The following is a 19,722-nucleotide window of genomic DNA, read 5'->3' on the forward strand; positions in this document are numbered from 1 at the left end:
CCAACCTGCAGGGCACCCACGTGCTCTGCTCTCCTGCCTCACAGGAGGGGCTGAGTGTCCTCCTCCTGCTCCTGGCCCCCCACCTCTGCTCTGGAGCCCGTCTCCCACTTCCAAACCCCTGCTGGTTGGAGAATGTCTTCCTCTCCCCTGTCCCCACCAGGCAAGGTCGTCCATGGAGCCCACACACACGTGCGTCTGGTGCCTGTCACGGGCCAGGCTCCGTGTCTACGTCTGGAGATGCAACAGTGAACGAATACAGTCATCGGTGACCCTGCCTTCCGGGAATTTGGAGTTTACTGGGGCTGGGGGCTGGCAGTGGGCAGATGGGCCAGAGGGGACCCCCGGGAAGTCTCCATGATGTAAAGTACACGGGACCCAGGGATGGAGAAGGTCTCGCGTTAACACCGGAGCTGGGCTGGTTGTTACCATTTGTCATTGTTTATAACCGGCCCTGGGAGTCTGTTTTCCTTTTTCTTTTAGATTTTATTTATTTATTTGACAAAGAGAGAGACAGAGCAGGAGAAGGCACAAGCGGGGAGTAGAGGCGGAAGCAGGCTCCCTACTGGGCAGGGAGCCCTATGTGGGACTTAATCCCAGGACCCCGGGATCATGGCCTGAGCCGAAGGCAGAGGCTTCACCGACGAGCCCCCAGGCACCTGGGAGTCTGTTTCCTCACAGCGCCCGAGAAGCAGGCCCAGGGTTAGTTCGTACAAGGGTCCCAAGTCTGCGATTCCAAACGGCGCTTTCGTAAGGGCTGAGACGTCAGGTCCCACCTCTGCCTCTTTCTCGCTGCAGAATTAATTAGTCCGTAACTTGCAGACTCATTACTCTGACACCTTGGGGTCCCCAGAGCAGCACCTGGTCAGGGAGGCAGTGCTAGACCTGGGGGGTTGGCGCCCTGAGCCCCGAGCGGGCCACCCTCCGCGTGCGCTTGCGGGGACTCTCTGGGCTTAGGTCCTTACGCTTCCCCAACTTTCCCCCATCATTCTATGTGATGCTGCGAATCTTCCTCCTGCTGCTTCTTCCCTTCCGTGTTTTAGAAGCTATAGGTCTTGCTCGACTACACTAGTTATTACCTTTAAGGAAAAAACATAAATTTGAAATTGTTTCTCTACTGAAATGAAAAATAACTCTCCTCTCCCTAAGTAAAGCAAGAAATTTAATATGCCTTTAAATCTCTCCTCCTGTCCCCATTCAACACTCTATTTTCTTGGAATAATCTGGGCTTTTAGATGGCGGTAGCCTTAACAGCTTTTCTTCCTACAACCTCCTTGCGGGGGTGGGTACGTAATGTTTGCATTAACTTAATGCCCACGTTAATGGGATTTTTTTAAACCTAACTACCCATTTCATAGGTTTATTATCACGTGTTTTATTATTGGTCTCTGCTCTTCCTAGAGTCCTAATTTTAACAGGACTGGTTTCTTTGGTGGTCGGGGGGAACGGAGTGAGCTGGGTACCGTAGCACGCCTCCCCGTGCCCACAACTGTGCCATGACTCTTCCGGGTTGGGGTGCCCTTCTCCCGCCCTTGACTTTGGAGGTGGTCGTGTGACTTGTCTTGGCTAGGAGTACGTTGTCTGACATAAAAAGATATCAGTTCTGAGTTTGACCTTCAAACGTCCTTGCTCTTTTCTGCTAGTCCTCCTGTGCCCCACCACCCCAGGCGCGAGAAGCCCTCGCCCATCCGCTGGTCCCAGGCAGAATACCCCGCCAGCCCATGGACCTACAGCAGGACGCAGTGCCGTCCGCCCACATCCCCCCCAGATCAGCCAAACCTGACCAGGTCATTTGTCAGGAAATCGTAGGTGACCGATGCATAGGAATTCTTCAGTTTTATCAAGAGACGGACCCTCTTGGGCTGTGACTTGTATTAACGAGTAGAATCTAGTGCGATTTCTCAGCCGGCCCTTCGGAGGCCTGGCAGCGTCCTCTGCCCTATCCTGGGGTCTAGCCTCCCTTGGGGACAGAGAAAGGCCATGCCAGCCCCACTCGTTCCAGCCGCCCCAGGGAAGGCATCAGATCAGCTACGAGCCCGCGGAGCCGCCCCGACGCACACCCGGGGACGAGCCCGCAGAGCCCAGCCCATGCACCGAGGCTGAGGAATATTAGCCTCCAGACTCTACCAGGAAAGAGGGAGCAAATACCGGGGGACCCGCCTCGGCCATGCCATGCCACGAAATCTTTTGTAAATAGTAGCACCCTGGAGTCGATGCGGTGGCTTGTATCCCTGAGAAGGTCACGCAGCCCATGCAGAGGTTTGCCGGGACCCCGAGCCAGGCGAGGGCAGGAGGCAGGCGCCCTCCCAGGCTGAAACAGCCCTCGGTTCCTCGGTCGGCAAACGGGACTCGAGGACCGAATTTGGTTCCTGATGTCCGACTCAAGAGGGTGCCTCTCTTGAGTTGCCCAAGAAACCCAGACAGGGAGCGGGGGCGGGGGCGCACCCTCAGACGGGCAGAGGGACCGCCGCTTCTCAAGCCTCAGAGGATCCCCAGCGTTGACCAGTACAGCAGCAGGGATGACGTCGAACTCGAAAAATAATAATAAAAAAATAACAGGTGCTTGAGGACGCCTGGCTCCTGGGGCGGTGGGAGGAGGCTCTTCTGAGGCTGGGAGGGATTCTAATGGAGGAAAGAGCGCGAGTGTGCTAATGTTCAGTTCCAGGTGTTTGCTCTTCGTAGGAAGTCATCTTCTTAAAAACTTAGGTTGTGGATGGAACACGTGGGGGGACACCCGCCCTCTCAGCAGATTTTGAAGGGCAGAGCCCAGTGCTGTCCCCTGCCCGCACGACAGTTCCTTCCTCTAAAGGACTAATTGTGTGCCCCTTGGTTAGCTCGTCTTTATTTCCGCCTCCCCCCCCAGCCCTGGCAACCCGACTCTACTCCTGCGTTTTCTTTCTTTCTTTCTTTCTTCCTTTTTTTAAAGGAGGGAGCAGAGGAAGAGAGAGAATGAGAGGGAGAGAGAGAGAGAGAATCCCCAGCAGGCTCCACGCCCAGCACGGAGCCTGAGGCCGGACTAGATCTCCTGACTCTGAGATCATGACCTGAGCCGAAATCAAGAGTCAGACTCGGAACGCACGGGGCCCCCCAGACCCCCCACTACTGTCTGCCCCTCATAGTTTAGCTGCCTCGCAGAAGGGGAATTGTGTAGAATTTTCCCTTCGGCTCCCGCCTTATTTTACCCAGCGGACGTCCTCCGGGTTAATCCGCGTTGTCACGAAGAGCAGGATTTCTGTCTCTTGAAAGGCTGAATGAGATCCCATTCCATTGTACGCATTTACCACGTTTCTTCCATCCGCACACCTGTTGACTGATGGATGGACTGTCTCCCCGTTTGGCGGTTGGGAGTGACCAGGGACGCACGTGGGGGTCCTCCTACATCTTCGAGATCCCGGTGTCAACCCTGCAGCGTGCACACCCCGCAGTGGGCTTGCTGGGTCTTCCCTCCGCACCCCACATCTTCACGGGAAGTCTGCTATGCGCGCACGCGGGCAGGCGGGCTACGCTTTCGGGAGCCGAGGACGGGGCTGGTCCTTCGTGTGGATCGGAGCACCGAGGAGGGAAGGATGCGCCGCTGGCCCGGAGAGGGGGTCATGGTCAGCTCTCCCTGGGACGCGGGTTGGAAGGGGGGGTGACCACGGAGGTCTGATGCCCTGGGGTCTGCAGACCCCCTGAGGAGGACCCAACCCATGAACACAGTCATGTAGATGGCGCAGTGGGGACACTGAGGGTGCGTGGGGACAGATGGGGTCAGACTGAGAAGACATCACCAGGCGCTCCTTCAAGAAGCACAGGCCCCCGAAAAAGGCAGCCTCCACCCAGCTCCTTCCTGTCTCTGGGGCCCCGTGAGGCACCGTTGCCTGACCAGCCAGAGAGGCTTGTCCCTCTGAGCCGGGAGCCAAATGAAGGTGGTGGTTACACACTGCTACCCACGCAGCGTCTTCTGGAAGGTTCCGGAAGGAAGTGTCATCGTGAGGAAAGAGAGGAGGAAGTATGACAGACGTATGGGTAAGATGTGCCCACCTGGAAAGCTGAGGGAAGAAACCCTATCGCTTCAGAATTCAAGACAAGTGGACACAAAGTAAATAGTCGAGTCCTCGATCGTCCTTGAAATAATTACACGGCAAAGGTCCAGGGCTCCACGAGCAGAGCGCGAGATAGTTTATAAACTACTTAGGAGTAAACTTAATAAGAAACTGGCTGGGTCTTTATTTTTAAGCATTTTTCTTAACTGGGGCACGTAAACGTCGACGTGAATAAATGCAGAGAAAATCTATGCAAGGAAGGGCCGTCGCCAAGGCGGCGGCTCTCCGGAAACTAATTCATACATTGAATGTGATTCTAACGGGGACGCGAGGAGGTCATTTTCGAACGTGTCAAGTGGATTCTCAGTTCACGGAAAGGAGAGGTGCTCACAGACGCCACGACGTCGCTGGAGGAAGTAGAATTACTGACGTCCGTGTTGTGCTCCGAGTGTTGGCTGAAAGCAATGACGGTGCGAACCGTCCGGTTCAGGAATAACCAGATGGGGAGAAAAGAAACCAAATATTTTTTTAAAAAATTGAGATATGGTGAAGATGGCACTTTGTAGCACTGGGTGAAATAATGTTCTTTTTTTTAAAGTTTATTCATGTATTTCCGTCATCTCCACACCCGACGTGGGCTCGAACCCGTGACCTTGACGGAGATCAAGAGCTGCGCGCTCCTCCAGGGCAGAGAGCCAGGCCCCTCTTTTTAATATTCATTTTTTACAGTAAAATATCTGACTGTTGGCCGGAATGCAGATGGGTGTGGCCACTGTGGGAAACAGTGCAGAGCTCCCCGCCAAATTAAAAAATAGAATTATTGTATCATCCAGGAATATCGATCTTAGGTGTTCACCCGAAAAAATGAAAGCACTAACTCAGAAAGGCCTGAGCGCGCCAGTGTCCGTTACAGCCCTATTTGGAGCAGCCAGGATGTGGAAGCAGCCGTGTCCGTGGACTGATGGAGGACGAGGAAGACGCGGGGTGTGTACACAAGGGAATATTTCTCCGCCTCAGGAGATGAAATCCTGCTGTGTGTGACCGCACGGACGGACCTCCAGGCATCATGCTTGGTGAGGTAGATCCGAGCACGACAGACGTCCCGTGAGCTCACTTGCATTGGGATCTCGGAACCAGCACACGGAAGCCAAGCTCACCGGCCCGGAGAGCACACCGGAGGTTGGGGAGGGGGAGGATGGAGGGGGTCAAAGTCAATGGACAGGAAGAAGCTGCAGAAAGGCTCGGGTATGGGGGAAACGGCTGAAGCCTCAGATACGAGCTGTGGGAATGGGGGGGCCTCCGGCGGCATCTTCCTGGTGGGGCCGCCTGGACGGGCCTTGGGCTCCTGGCAGTTCGTCTGTGGGTGACAGGTGCCACGGAGTCCCCGGCACAGAGCGGGTGCACGCAAGCACATGCCGAATCAATGAACGAACAAATGAATGAACGTGGCTGTGGGCCTCAAGTGCGGCTCCGTGGAATTCTGCTGTAAGTCGGCTTGTTTCCATGATCAGCCCAAGGACGCAGGCTGAGAGTCCGATTATCCCCCCCAAATGCAAAAAAACCCCTCAAACATGCATTTAACTTGATCATAGTAATAAGGGATACTTAGGAAGGGTCAAAAAGGGATGTGCAGATTTAAATAAAAATAAAAAGTGGGAACCTCGGGTATTTATCCCGAAGTTAACGCCAGGCGGACGAAGTACTTACACGTGAGAGTAATAAGAGGGTTAGGAACAAAGCCCCAGACACAGTGGGGAGGGGCTGCTGTGTGCAGGACGGCCTCTGGAATGCAGGGTCCTCGGCCGGCGCCCTGGCCCCGCGGCTCCAGCCCAGCTGTGCTTGCGGGCAGGATCGATGGGAACGCCTCACCGCACGCGGCCCTGCAGCTTCCGCCGCTTTTAAAACAACAAAACAACAAAACCTAAAAATTCCAGTGCCCACGGGAAAAGGGATTTGCCGCACGTGCAGTGAAGGAACAGTATTTTTCCATGTCGGACGAACATTTGGAAATCACCGGTCCTCCCTGGGGAAAAAGCAGCAGTTCTCGAAGAAGTGTGGAGGTGGTGGTTGACGGGCGAGGGCGCGCACCGTTCTTGGACACAAACGGAATGAGGGTGGCACCAGCGGTGCTGAAGGTAACAAGCGTTACTGGAGTCCCCGGGCCTCGGGATCTCAGGCGCCGGCCGGAGGGGGAGACCCCCGTCCTGGACAGCGACCCTGTGGTCTATAAAAGGCCACCGAGATGTGTCCTTGTGCAAATCATCTCAGCCAGCACTCTCTTTGCAGTTTACCTACTCGTGGCTGTGCCCGAAGAGCTAACGGTCAGCACGGGAGGAAACGGGTCACCAAAGGCCCCTACGTTTATTGATGATATACACTGCGGTAAACTTGCATCGCAGACACGTACTGCTCCAGAAAAATGGCCAAGACAACTCTTTCAGTATAAAGGGAACTCAATGCCCATGCTGAATCCTATTCCGCTTTTGTAAAAATTAAATTGATAAAGTATTCAGATAGATTGGACAGGAAGGAGCCTTCTCTCTGCACAGTGGAATTAGGAATGATGTTCGTCTTCTGTTTGCTTTCCTGTAAATTTCTAAATTGCCTATGATTTATGCAATAAAATGCGTGTGATTAGGAAAAACAGTTCTGGGATGAAAAGAAAGAATTGGATGGACCTGCCAGAGCTGCCAGAGCTGTTCCTCATCTAAGGAAGAGAAGGAGAGACGGACACTGAAGAAGCTTCCAGGGGCCTGGGAGCCGTCTGGACGGGCCGTCCTGGGGCGCAAGTGCCCGGGGCTGTCAGGAGAAGGGCTGAGGCTTCCCCACCCAAGTCTCCCTGAGGAGTGGGGACCCGACCTGCTACCTCCTTCACCTGCCTCCCCCCAAGCCTGTTTACAAGAGACCCCAGGGCGGGAACCAGGCTAGTTCTCCAGAACATTCTTGTCCAACCCCCATATCATTCCTCCTGCCTGAGGACTCCTGGCCCCAGGGACCGGTTTAACTTCATGCCACGCTGAGTTATTCCTCGACTCCTACTTTTAAAATGAGAATAAACTTGTCAGTAGCAAGAGAATTAAGGGATGTACCACGTCACAGATTCTCTTCCCATTGTAGATTCTTTTTTTTAAAGATTTTTTATTTATTTATTTGACAGACAGAGATCACAAGCAGGCAGAGAGGCAGGCAGAGAGAGAGGAGGAAGCAGGCTCCCTGCTGAGCAGAGAGCCCGATGCGGGGCTCGATCCCAGGACCCTGGGATCATGACCTGAGCCGAAGGCAGCGGCTTTAACCCACTGAGCCACCCAGGCGCCCCCCCATTGTAGATTTGACTGGTTCTCCCTTTCTGCCTCTGACAGTATTGGTCTTGAATAAACTTCTTTAATGCTGTTTTTTCCTTCCTTCCCTCCTTTTTTTTTTTTTTTTTTTTTATTAGTTTCAGGGGTAGAGTTTAGTGATTCATCAGTTGCATGTAACACCCAGTGCTCACGACGTCACATGCCCTCCTCCGTGCCCAACCCCCAGCTACCCCATCCCCCACGCCTCTCTCCTCCAGCAACCCTCAGTCTAGTTCCTAGATTTAAAAGTCTCACGGTTTTCTCCCTCTATGTTTCTGTCTTATTTTATTTCCCCTCCCTTCCCCTAGGATCCTCTATCTCGTGTCTTCAATCCCGCATATGAGGGAGATCATATGATGATTGTCTTTCTCTGGCTGACTTATTTCTCTTCGCATAATACCCTCTAGTTCCATCCGCGTCACTGCAAAAGGTAAAGTTTTATTCTTTTGGATGGCTGCGTAGTATTCCATTATGATGTATGGATACATCCATCTTCATCTTTATCCGTTCATCCGTCGACAGACGTCTGGGCTCTTTCCATAGCTGGGCGACGGGGGGCACCGTCGTGATGGACACTGGGGACATTCTTTCTGGAAGAGCAGTGGGGATTGAGGTTTCTGCTGGACCTTCCCTGCACCCGTGTGCTGGAGGGCATCCGAGAACCACTTGGCCCCGCTCCCACCCTCTGTGCCCGCTCGACAGAGACGGATGTTGAAGCCCCAAGGCTTGGGTTCACTTCGTCCTCCCCGTGCGACCGCGGGCCAGGTTTTCTGCGCTGTCTTCCCGTGCTCCCGCCCCTTCCGCCCAGCGCTTTCGTCCTTCTGCAGGCGCTCGTAGGCTCTGGGGTCCCAGCAGCCTGTTTCCCCACACGTGAACGCAGCGGCTGGGCACCGTGGCTTCTCTCCTCCCACGAGAGACCTTCCCTGCGATGCCGGGGGAACCAGATGACAAGCCCCCCCACCCCCAGTGCTGGGTTCCATATGACTTTGCATCATTGCACGTATGGTGTCAGCAACCGCCCCCTGCCCCACACCATCCAGCCCCCTAAGGCGCTCACTGGGAAGAAGTGACCTGGGGGTCCCAAGACATCAAGACCTGGGCTCAGGCCTCCCCTTTCACTGGCCTTCCTTCTTATTTCCCCGTTGGTGGCGCGGTCTTATGGTTTCTAGAACAAAAGGAAAATATTGCTTCTATGTTTCTTTAAATACCTACACGTGATGATATCCTTCACAACAGGATTCCATTTTTGGAAAGTGTGTGTGTGTGTGTGTGTGTGCGCGCGCTGGACAGAAGAAAGACCTTCCTCTGTCTCTGTTATCCTAAACTCCATCTGATTCCCATGTGTCACGTTGACAATCTTGATGTGTCAAGGCTCTGTCACTCATAATAGGGGTCTCGCGGCCACGGCCTTTATTTCTGTGTCTTCTCCACTTTTATGTTCTGCATAAAACAAGCCCCACCAGTGCAGGATGTGGGACAGGCAGGTGTAAATTAGATATGCTCTCCATCTCTCTGGTGACTTTCAGTTATATCGCGTGGCGGAGGACGTGATGTGCTCATGGCTGGGTCTCCTAGGCTGGCACTGACCCCGGGCAGAGAGACGAGGGGGCAGGTGGAAGTGTGGGCACGGATCTTGAGTTCAGGTTTGGGCGTGTGTGGCACGAGAGACCCAGGGCATCTCCACGGGGGCATGTTGGGTTGGCGGTTCCATAAGCAAGTCAGGAATCCAGAAGAGGGGATATCTGGGGACCCGTGTGCACAGATGACAGAGGGGATGAGAGTCAGAAATCCCCTGCTAATCTGAGTCACAAAGAAGAGTGCTTGCGCCATCCTGCTGCAGAGCTGTACATCAGCCTGACACTGAGGTCTTTGACTTGTTTTCTAGATGGTGCGGGGAAGAGGCCTGGCTTCCTTCTTCTGCAGGGGAACATGCAGTGGTCCCAGCACGTGGTGGGAAAGACTGTCCTCTCCTCATTAAAAGTGCTTGCCCAAGACTGGCTGATGTGAACGGGAGGCTTATTTCTGGACTTCCATCTCTGTTCCGCGGATCTGGACCTCTGTGCCCGTGCCGCACTGTCGCCATCGCCGTAGCTCCGCGGGGAGTGTCACAGTTAGGAAGTGCGGATCTTCGGACTGTTCTTGTTCCTCAGGGCTGCTTTGGCCGCTCAGGACCCCTTGCAATTTCGTAGACATTTAGGGATGAACTTGTCCACGTGTGCAGAGAAGTCAGTTGGAGGTTTGGTGGTGACCGTGCGGGGGTGGGCGGCCATTTTAACGACGGCCGTCGGTCTTCCGGGCATCAGCGGGGATTGTCTTCCCGTCTATGCGAATCTCCTTCGGTGCACTTCAGCATTGCTTTGTGGGTTTCAGCGTCCAAGCTCTGTACCTTGGTTGCATGTATTCCTACGTATTCGAGTCTTTTTAGTGTTCCTGTGACCGGAGCGGTTTCTCGGTTTCATTTCTGAGCGCCAGGGTGCAGAAATACGATAGAATTTTACGCATGGAGAGGGCTTGTGTGTACGATCTCGTGCTCCTTTCCCCCAGTTTACTTTGTCTGCTAGGATGAGATCCCTTCTCACAGTCTTCCTCTACGATTTCTCTAGAAAAAAAAAAATAGACTTTACTTTCCAGTCAAATCCACTCTGCTGTAGCAGAGACGCAAGTCAGAACTTACCGGCCGCGTCCGATCATGGCTGTCTTACGCTGTGCTCTAAATATCTGTGACCCCCTGCCCCCCAAATTCATGCATTTGAAGAAAGACCCTTGGAAGAAAATGCAGAAGCAAAAGCCACGGTGCTTTTCATTCCAACGAAATGTTCCTTTACAGGATAAGGGAGCAGTTACTACGAACTGAATAATAGACCGTTCTGAAATCGCCACCGTACTCAGCGGGGAGACCAGGTTCCTCTACTTTCAGTGCATGTCCTACTGGTGGACACTCTCCAAAGATTCTAATAATAAATTTGCAGCCTCTGGACTCTTCCCGTCCAAGGACTGTCTCTGTCCTCCGGGCAGAGAGGCGAGATGCTGCATTTTCCTTCAGCTGCATGTGGGCATAGCCGGGCGCGTGAACTGCCACGGGCTCGTCTCCCACCCCCGCGCGCCTGCTTCTCTTTCTGGCAACGTCGGGTGCGCGTGCGGCGTGTGCAGATGGACAGATGAGACGCAATTAGCCTCGGCCAGCTGGACGGGCCGGGAGACAACACCAGCGTGAATTACCCGTAATGGATGCCCACCCGTGCCCCCGGTCTGAGGAGAATACTGATGCTCCCGCGTCCCGAGGAGCGATTTCTGGTGTCAAGTGAGGTGTCAAGAAGGAACTTCCCCTCTCCCCTTTCAGCGTCGGGACGCAGCTCATCAGAAATGATTTCTGGGAGGTCCCCAGAGACCTCGCCAAGCTTATGGCAAGACACTTAGAGAGACCAACAGAATGGGTTATTCACTAAAGTTATAAACTCGCTGGAAAAGGGCGCTCAGAGACACGTTCCTGAGCAGGCGAGCCTTCTAGCAAAGTGGTCATGTGCTCACGTGGACCTTGTCAAGTTTTGCACAGAGGAAGCCCGGATGGGGGTTGTTACTTGACTTCCGGCCTGGGGAGCTGGGTGGGGTGCTGGTGTGTGGGGGGAAGCCTAGTGCACCCCCTCTAGAAAGCTCCAGCTTGGAGCTCCATCCCCTGAGCGTCCAAACTCCTACTCAAATTGACTCTCACCTTCCCCCTGCCCTCCTCCCCATGCTCCTTCCAGACAGGGAGCCAAGGGCCATCACCATGGCTCTTCTAACTCCAGGGGCCCCCTCCAGGCCCTGGAGACACCGGGGGCAGCTGGGACATGAATAGCCTTGCACGGATGTGAGGGCTCCTCCTGTCCCCTCTGAGACGCCCTTTTTTCGATCCCCCTCCTCCCTTTTCTGTCCGTCCCTCCAGCCCCCGGTCCCCTCACCCCCACACCCACAGTCATCCATTCCTGACCTACCTGTCTCTCCAAACACGAATTTAAGCTCACGTCCTCTCTGCTCGAAGTAGAAGGCGGCACACAGTCGCACTGTTCTGCACACCGTTGTTAGCTTCATGACGCTCTGATTTTGCGAGAAAACAGAGTCCCCTCCCCTGAACTCATCAGGAGAGACAAGTCCATTCACCAGTTTTCCTCTGATGGATATTTGGGTCATTTTTTAATCTTTTAAACTTAAGGCCACAATGACTAATGTGGCGCGTACGTTGTTTTGTAGGTGTGCTACGGGGACCTCTCGCAGAAGCGTGGAATTGGCGGATGACGGAGCAAAGGCAGCGTAATCGGGGTAGAGAGCCGTACATCCTCCCCCACCGGGGGCCGGGGGGCGTTGGCCAATCTCTGCCCCCCCCAGTGCCACACTGAGGCAGGGAGGGGGCAGCGTCTTCCCTCCCCCCCATGAAGGCAGCAAGGGATGCATTGTCTGTACAAAACTTAAAAACCGATCATAAAACCAAGTAAGAATTGGTGTGCTATGTTTTGACACCATGACTTGGAAGGTCTACAGTCAGTGATAAAATCCTCCCTGCAAAGATCTTCGGTTGCTCTAACTTCTTCAGGATCATTGCAGTGACTGCTGGGTATTCAACATCTACAAGAGATTTTTTTTTTTTTAAGATATTTATTCACTTGACAGAGAGAGCAAGAGAACACAAGCAGGGGGAGCAGCAGAGGGAGAAGCAGGCTCCCCGCCGTGCAGGGAGCCCGACGCGGGACTCCATCCCAGGACCCTGGGATCACGACCCGAGCTGAAGGCAGAGGCTTCACTGACTGAGCCCCACAGGCGCCCCTACATGTGATCCTGGCCTCCTGTCTACAGGGATTGAGAGAGAATGTTCCTGGAGGCAGCGGGAGCGTGTCGGGAGGCTCACTACCAGTATAGCCCTGCCCACTGCCCCCGCCCTGCACATGCCTGCACATGGACTGGAGTTACTTCAAATCGATCTTTCTGTGTGATCCCTTAAATCTGCTATTTGCATTTAAACCTTACAAATTTGCAGAATTTAGTCTTAAAACTCAAAAGTAACTGCATATTACTGGGGCACCTGGGTGGCTCAGTGGGTTAAAGCCTCTGCCTTCAGCTCAGGTCATGATCTCAGGGTCCTGGGTTTGAGCCCCACATCGGGCTCTCTGCTCAGCAGGGAGCCTGCTTCCTCTCTCTCTGCCTGCCTCTCTGCCTACCTGTGATCTCTGCCTGTCAAATCAATAAACAAAATCTTAAAAAAAAAAAAGTAAGTGCGTATTATTATTTGTTACTGGTACAGACCAATATGTAGATTTAAAAAAAAAAAGTTAATGACATAAAGAAGCATTAGGTCATTTTTTTAAAACTGCAGTGGTCATGTTATTTTATGTGCCTTTTGGTCTTTTTGCTGTTTTTTTCTGTTTTTTTTTGCTGGTGATGTATTATGTGTGGCAAGTCCAAGAAAAGAAAAAATGACTGCGTTTCTTTCTGGACATGATAACTCCGTGTTTGTTCTCATTCCCTGAGAATAACTCCTCGCGAGGGGAGGGCTGTGGAGTACGGTCTGCTCTGGGTGTCTGTGCGCCTCTGCTGTTTCCTCCGCCACCACCCCACCCCCGTGTACGGGGACCCCGGAAAGCTCACGGTGGGCTCTGTCACCGCACCGTAGCACGCGGCCTCGCCAGCCCCTGGCCGTGGTGCCTCAGTGCGGGCTTACATCGCGCCCGTCTCGTCCCCCGTGAGGCTGAGCATTTCTGTGCAGAAGAGCCCCTCACGCTTCTGCTCGCTCTCCGGCCCCGGCCCGGTCCCTCCGTTCTTCTAGTCGTCCCCGCTGCTGGCTTCCTTCCAGGGGAGCCTCACCCGATACATCTCTCCCCCCGGTGATGCGCTCCCACGGCCGAGCCAGGAGCGAAGCCCAAGACCAGCTTCTCCCTGGTCTGGACCCTCTGCTTCCGTGAACACCACCTCAGCATCCATTTGTTTGAAAAAAAGATGTTATTTATGTATTTGAGAGAGAGAGAGAACACGTGGGACGAGGGGCAGAGGGAGACGCAGACGTCCCCTGAGCAGAGTCCGACGCGGGGCTGGATCCCGGGACCCTGAGATCGTGACCTGAGCCGAAGGCAGACGCTGAAGGGCTGAGCCCCCTGTGCCCGACCCCATCCACTTTTGAACGCCTCCCCAACTACTGACGCTGTTATGTTTGGGGTCAGTCTAACCTTCCGTTCCTTTGAGGAACGACCTCACTGATCTACCACACCCACAATTCTCCACGCAAGGACACAGTACCTTGTTTCAAGGGCACGTTTCGTTCTGTTAGATTCGAGCCATCATTCCAGGCTGCGGACATTATTTTGGCTTCTGCCGTTGGCACCTGCGTAGCTCTCAAGGCTTTCGGTATCACCATGATGGCAGATGTGAATAGTCAGAACCACAGGTCCCGATTCTGGTCACACACACACACACACACACACACACACACACACACACACATCCCCAAATCCCACATCATGGAGCAGCGAATGTCAAAGCCAGATCTCTGTGGCGGACAAGGCAGGGTCTCCCATCCCCCTCCATTATCACGTACGGAACACGCTCCTGGAGGAGCCGCCGTGACACGCTTCTTGCTGTTTTATCATTATTTAGGAAGAAATATATGCTCATCCTGGGAAATTTAGAAGATTAAGGAAATCATGAAAGAAAAAATGAGATTCTCCTTCCCGAGAAGACACAACATCTTAGGGTCGTCTTTAGGAAACGTATCTGTGCTAAAACAGAGTAGCTCCCTGCCCCGGGGGGCTGAGCCCTTGGATGTGCGCTTGTCCGGACAGAGACGTGTCCCCGGTATAATCTCACCCGGGAGGTTGAAGACTCAGCATGGAAAACGTAAAATGCAAAAATCTCCTTAATAGTCATCCGTATCGATTACCTGTTGAATTAGTACTTTTGACACGCTGGGCTACGTCGCATTGTTTCCCCCGGTGGTACCCGGCTGCTAGAACGTCTCAAATTGTGCACGTGTTGTTCCGTCGCGCACGGCTGTGTGTTTCCCGCCCGTGAGACCTTGCGGCTGTGACGACAGCTGAGGCGTCCTGCGGAGCTGTGACGCGGCTGGGTCTCCCTGCTCTACCTGGTCCCATGTCGGAGAGGACGCAGCTCTGGGGGACACGTCTGGCAGCTTCGGAGGAGGCGCCTCGCCGCCGACCTGGTCCCTGCTTTGGCTTTGCCGCTCGTTGTTCAGGGACTCCCGAGCGCGGGCAGTGGCTCCTCAGACCCCTACTTTCAGATCAAGTTGAAGATCTGTGTTTCTAAATGATGAACTGTGACTTGATGGTACAGTTTCCTGCGGGGCCCAGGGTTTCGTATGTATTAGTGTGTACACACACACACACACACACGCACGCACACACAGAGTCATAATACACCCACGATTCTACTGGTTCAGTCTTTATTCAAACAAGGTTTCCAGGTTACTTGTTTACCGGCTGTGCAAGAGAGCGCTGGGTTCAGTCTCTCAGTCCCAAGGGCAGCGCAGGCGAACGTGGAAGAGGCGTCCGTTTCTGCACCGAGACCGAGATCAGCCAGCAGCTCCCAGCACCTTCCGGAGACACGCACCCGCGACGTAAAAACCCACCTGGCTGCGTGCCTGTGCTCTCAAAACCAGTGTCCTGGGCCCGCTCTCCCACCGAGAGCCGCAGCTACAGCCACGCCAAGTGGACTACAAGCCCAGCCGGGATTCTGGAAATCTGCTGAGAAGGCCCTCGTGATACATGTTTCAAGCACCCACTCTGATTTAGGCAACGTGCAAGATTTTCGAGCCTCTTCGTATCCCAAAATGTTGTGTTCCAATGCTGTGTGTCGCCGTTCCGTGTCTCATTTCCCGACTGTTACACCTGCGGCTGTGGGTTTGACCCACCGGATTAAATAGCATCTCCCCGGACCCGCACCGGGCACCCGTCATCAAGGGTCTCTGTGACCTGAACGCTGCGCCTCCAACCACAGGGTCACCTGACTCTGTGCCATGCCCCGGCCGCGAGTATAACCTTGGCAGTCACGCAGTCACGTCGTCTAGCCCAGAAATAACCAACAGATACGTAGCGAGGCCTTCGACGTGTGCAGCACTATCTTGGTGGTGGGGGACCTTGAGCAGGTACCGTAGCTTGAGGGCACCCGGGGGCAGGCTGGCAGGTGGCATCACCCAAGGGGAAGGCAGAGGGGGAAACTAAAGTTCTCGAAGTTCTGTCGCGGCAGGAACAGAGAACCACGGGGACCAGAGCAACGGGAAAGGAGGTCTCCCCTGCAGGATGGAGTTCCACTGGCCTCTGGCCCTCGAAGGCAGGGACCCGTCCTCATCTTGGAGTTCACGGAGCCCAGGGGGAGCGGGTCTTCTGTATCGTCAATGAATCCATGCGTGAGTGACACAAAAAAACCCGGCAGTTACGCAAGTTGGACCCGTGTCTCGCTGTGGGTCTCAACCACGTGCCCTTCCAGAGACAGGCCCTCCCGACGAGGACAGGCCCAGCTATGTCCCCAGACAGTGCACCTCCCCACGGAGCTCCCTACTTCCACGGCCGGGGAAGGCAGCTTCTATAGGCACAGAGTGACAGATGACGGCAGGCCAGAGGCTGTGGGCTAAGAAGCCGCAGTCTTCTAGAGCAGCGACTTCCGAATCAGAGTGATACACGCAAAGTGGTTGAGCAGGAAAATGGGAAATTCAGGAGCAACGATTTGTGTCCACATAGGAGGGATTCATGGGCTGCTGTTTCGTTTTTAATTTCCAGCGAGCTCACCTAATCTCATTCCCGGGCCGTGAACTGATAGGACATTCATTCCTCGTGATATTAAACAAAACCGAAGGGGACACATTAGTATGCACCCGGCGCGTGGTCTGCAGCTTAATAAACCGAATTTAAGAGAACTCAGACGGTGACATTTATCTTTTAATCACGTGAAGGGAGAGCTTGGATGCATTCTCTTGAGCTAAAGCGTCTCCTTCTTTAAATCAGCCGGCCGGGCTCGGCGTCGGGCGGGGCAGGGCACACCTGCGGGGGCTCCCGCCTTCCTCGCCAATTCCGGATCAATGATCTGCAAACGCGCGGCTGAGACGCGTCACGCGGCGACCAAAGATGGGGCCCGGGGGAGACGCGCAGGCGACCCCGCTCTCCGGGGCCGGCGCGAACAGGAGACGCAGGTCAGGCGCTCCAACAGAAGCGACAAGCGTCTCCCCGGAACGGGGCTGTCACCCCACCCCGGAGACGGTTGGAAGATGCGACGTTTCGGCGATTCAAGATGAATCTCCCTTTCAGCGTCGCTTGTCCCCCGAGGCCGTTTGTCTTCCTTGGATGCCCTCAAGCATGGATTTAGTGTCTTTACCCTGAGACAAATAGCTCCGGGGACGCTCGAAGCACACGGAGGATATTACAGTCTGCCGGGCACCGTGCCGTCGGGAATTATTCCGCCGCCGGTTCTCGGAGTTGATTGAAAAATTGTGAGCTAAGCGAAATCCTCGTCAGCCTGGCCCGTGGCACAAGGATCCATTACTCATGCACCCGCGGGTCCCTGGTCTGTCCCCGCCATGCGGTGGGGGAGCATCTTTCCTTGTGCTCTTGGCCCTCGGGGTGGGCCCGCATTTCTGGTCTTTGGACGAGTCTCTCCGTAGTCTTCAGCCCCGCGGGCTCCTGCCTCTCGGTCTGACACCGTTTCGGATCGGAATGCCTCCGGTGAATCCGCCCGCCCAGCCCCGGAAGGCCTTTTCCTGGGAACTCTGTGAACTGTCTGTCTGTCCGTGCGCCCCACTGCTCGCCCAGCCCTGGGAGAGCCCCACGGCTCGCCCCGTTCTAAACGGTCAGAGAGTCCAGAGAGGCGTCCTCAGTGCCTTTGTTGTTCGCTTTGCCCCACGGTGCAGGTATGACCGACCTCACCCCGCGTCGCAGGATTGCTTAGGACTGCCTGGAGGTGGTGGCTTGGACCCTGGGAACCGGCAGGAATGCACCTGCTGTCCACCCCACCGCCTCCGGGTGTTTTTTAAGGCAACACTAGGAAGCAACCGGAGGAGAGAGGAAGCCTGAGGATTCACAGGGCTTCTCCCAGGAAGAACGGAGCCCCAAAGAGGCCATGTTTCCTTCTTCCAACCAGATGGAAGAAGCCCCTTCTGCCACAGCCTCAGGTGCAGAGGATGGAAGTCCCTGAAATCAGGCCTGAGAGTCACTGTCGCCTTCTCTGTCATCATCCTTGTGTCCAGCTCCACACCTACACACACACACACACTCACACACACTCTCACACACTCTCACACACTCAATTACACTGCATTTACCGAAGACGCCCTTTCAAGTGCTTTCTGAAGTTCTCCGTTTGTTCCGCCTGCTCCTCCTCTTCTCCCGTCTGCTCTGCCTCCCTGTCTAACCCTGTCCCCGCATATGGGAAGAACCTAATGGGTGTTTTCCATTCCTCTCTCTCCATTCCTACGCCCGGCCCCCTACCATCTGTCTGTCTGCCATCCATCCGTCCATCCGTCCATCTATCGACCTACCGTCCCCCTGCCTATCTGCAAGCAGACTTGGACTGGGGGGGCTTGATTTGGGTGATGAGACCGCCTCACGCACGCCTCCGTGCCCCCCCTGTCCTGGGTCCGCGGGCTCGGGCGCACAGCTCCCTGTTAGGTGCACACCTGCCAGGAGGGCAGGGTGTCCTGCCTTGTCACCGTCTCCTTTCCGGACACACACGCCCCTGGTTCCCGGGTCGGGTCACTCTTTGTGGTAGTAAACACCCTTGCACATGACGTCTTGGGTGTTTGGTCCTTTCTCCCCTCTGGTCCCAGGAGAGAGACCAGAGCATCAAGGACTGTGATTTTCACTGAAGAACTCCCTGCCAGACTGTCTCCCAATGCTCTGAAAACTTTCCCATTTCCATCCTGGATGTCAGCAGCTTCTTCTTCCTGAAAGCTTACCAGAGGGAGAGTTTACCATTTATTTTCATTCTGTCAGTCTGATGGGCCCGACTCGATGCATTATTTATTTGGCAGTTTGCAGACTTCAGAGGACGTCGAGTGTCTGTTCACGGGCTTTTTGGACACCAGGCTCTTCTCTGTTAATTGCCGATTCTTATCCTTTTAAAATTAATTTGGACGTTACAGATAACTGATTCTTTTCTCTTCCCTAGGAGTTGAATTTTTTCCCAGTCTACCGTTTGTCTGCTGAATTTATAATATACAGTTTCCTCTGCGAAATACAAGCGGGTTGTTTTGAATTCTGTATCGCGCGCCGTGTAAAATTAAAACAGAATTATCTTGAAAACGAAAGTGTTTATCCTGCCTCTTCTCACTTCTGATTTATTGTCTTGGCACAACGACACGCACAGAAGCGATGAGCTGCGCTCAGAGCAGCAGGAAAGATTTTCTGTGGCTTAAGTAACAGTGACCCTGTTTTTTTGTGTGGGACGGGGCTCTCGGTGTGGCTTTGCTGGGTGCCTGGGTTCTGGGTCTCCCCCAAGGCTGTGATCCTGCTGTTGGCTGCGCTCCCGTGACCGCCTGGTGGACGGGACAGGGTCTGCTACACGCTCGCAGGGCTGCCTCAGGTCCTTGCCTCACAGGCCTCTCCATGAGGCGAGAAGGAGTGCTGGCCAAGGGGGAGGTCATGGCCGTTCACGCTTGAATCTGCGAGGAGCCACACGTCACTGCCTCTTCTACTCTATTCACCAGAAACAGGTCACTAAGTGCAGCCCCCACTCTGGGGAAGGGATCCCATCACTGTGTGACTCCAGGAGTGGGGGCCCTGGGCACCGTCTTGGCAATCTGTCTGTGCCAGTGACAGAGATCATAAGCACACGTCCTAAAGGAGTGCCTTATGCCCAATTTTGTGTTATGTATTGGTTTGACCTTTGACTTTAAACTGAATCATTTACTTTTATGAAATAGTACTGCATTGTCTTTTCACTCTCTCTTTAGGGACTAATATCTGTATCTCCAAAGGCACATACCAGTGCAAAGGCTGAGTTGGGGAGCCACTGGACTGGAAGTTTCCTCTGGTTTTCAAACCTCTCAGTGCTGTTCCAGCCAGAAGTTACCTTTCCAATGCGGCCGTGCTCAGCAAAGCCCATCTCACCCGTTACAAACGCCTCTTTATTGTCTAATTAAGCTGCTTAGGATTTAGTGAACGGAGAACCCATAAGTGCACTTTCTCTCTCCTTTCATTACGCAGATGTGGCTTGATGTGCCTTTTGAAACCGATACACTGACTTTTTACATTTTGATCTCAGGAAGAAAGGCTTTAGCCGTGTGCGAACGACATTAAATGAAAACCCAGCTTAGCAATCGGCGCGGAGACCTGGGATTTCACCGGGCACCCGTGAACCCGAGATCAGACTCACACCAGTGTTTTCTTGGAAATTAG

The 19,722-nt window shown here is 54.2% G+C and overlaps 1 long non-coding RNA gene across 1 annotated transcript in view; it reads left to right on the plus strand.

The window, feature by feature from the left end:
- LOC131998978 (uncharacterized) overlaps nt 1-11,770 on the plus strand; it is a 37,249-nt gene extending 25,479 nt beyond the window's left edge. Inside the window, exon 3 of the long non-coding RNA XR_009398966.1 lies at nt 11,588-11,770. This is a non-coding gene — a long non-coding RNA (uncharacterized LOC131998978). The remainder of the gene's footprint in view (nt 1-11,587) is intronic.
- Nucleotides 11,771-19,722: the final 7,952 nt, after the last annotated feature.

The sequence above is a fragment of the Mustela nigripes genome, chromosome 13, assembly GCF_022355385.1.
Source record: "Mustela nigripes isolate SB6536 chromosome 13, MUSNIG.SB6536, whole genome shotgun sequence".
Lineage (NCBI taxonomy): Eukaryota > Metazoa > Chordata > Mammalia > Carnivora > Mustelidae > Mustela > Mustela nigripes.